The 1294-nt window shown below is 35.1% G+C and overlaps 1 protein-coding gene across 1 annotated transcript in view; it reads right to left on the bottom strand.

The window, feature by feature from the left end:
• Nucleotides 1–1117: 1117 nt before the first annotated feature.
• The window catches only part of LOC136826452 (uncharacterized), a 91919-nt gene continuing 91742 nt past the window's right edge, over nucleotides 1118–1294 (bottom strand). Inside the window, exon 7 of the mRNA XM_067083667.1 lies at nucleotides 1118–1294. This exon is cut by the window's right edge and continues 1157 nt beyond it. The gene's annotated coding sequence lies outside the window, so the exon portion shown is untranslated.

Genomic DNA, 1294 nt, shown 5'->3' with positions numbered 1-1294 from the left:
CTGAGTGACCTCAGAGGTCCCAATGCTTGACTTTTGACCCAAATTCTATATTTAGTTCAATTCAGTAGTAGCCATTACCGAAACAGTTATGTTTCTCAAGCATAAATGAGACGCTGAAAATGCTGAATATGAATTTTTGACATTTTCTGATTTATCTGCATCGGCGGTGAGTTTATCAGTGAATTACTGTTTCAGCAGAATATCAGGCGTGTCTCTCTCTCACCATACATCCTGGATGGTGAGAGAGCCAAACTTGATACTTTGCTGAAAGGAGATGTTAATCATACAATCAACGTCGATGCGGATAACTCAAAAAAATTCAAAAAGTGTATATTCGACACTGCCAAAAAATGAATTCTGTTCCGGCAGTTATGTCCTTTTTTGTATGGTTGCTAAAACTGGCGTGACAGCATAAGAATATAGGTAGGCGCATGGTGTAGCCTCAGTGGATTCTTGGTGATTCGAAGTAGGCGAACCGTTTGAGCTTTTTAGTGATGAAAAAAGAAACTGTAAACGAAGTCATGATTTGACTTTTTCGATAATCTATGTCTCTTTGGCCAGATTATATTCAGCTGTGTTGGTTCAGTGTGTAAGGTTGAAGAATGAGTGAATTTTGATTCCTTATGAGTATAAGAAGCTGTGAGCATTTGTTTAATGCGAAAGAAGTTATATGTGTGAAAAGTTTCACGTGTGAGAAATATTAATTCTGGAAAAAATATTAGTTTTAGACAATTTTTATGAGGAACACTGCGGTTGTTTTGGTTGTTGGGGGGTGCCATTATAAGTTTATTGAAATATATCACTGAATATACAGTAGGTTTCATCTACTACTCAGATTTACTGTATGTCATAAAACGGTATATACTTCTTAAGACACAATTGTGACTTTCTCTTGGGAAAATTATTAAGCCTGTGACAGCTAACGTTATCTGAATCGTACTGGTATTTTAGTTTTGCAGTATTGTGACAACGTGTGTTTCATAATATGTAATGTGAATGTAAACAATTATGCGAAACTGTATACCCATATATATATATATATATATATATATATATATATATATATATATATATATATATATATATATATATATATATATATGTTTTGTGTGTGTGCTTGTAGTGGCATGGGGGTTACGCGATAGCCTAGGTCACATAAACCTCTGACTGGTTCTGACCCCAGGTCAAATCAACCCTGGCTAAAATACGGCATAGACCAGATGCCACCTAATTCTTTAGATCTTGTTGAAAGGTACAAACTGTGATTGTTATAAAATTCCAGTGGCTCGATTCT

Source organism: Macrobrachium rosenbergii, chromosome 41, assembly GCF_040412425.1.
Source record: "Macrobrachium rosenbergii isolate ZJJX-2024 chromosome 41, ASM4041242v1, whole genome shotgun sequence".
NCBI classification, from domain to species: Eukaryota; Metazoa; Arthropoda; class Malacostraca; order Decapoda; family Palaemonidae; genus Macrobrachium; species Macrobrachium rosenbergii.
The sequence above is the reverse complement of the archived record's forward strand: the minus strand, read 5'-3'. Positions and strand labels throughout refer to the sequence as shown.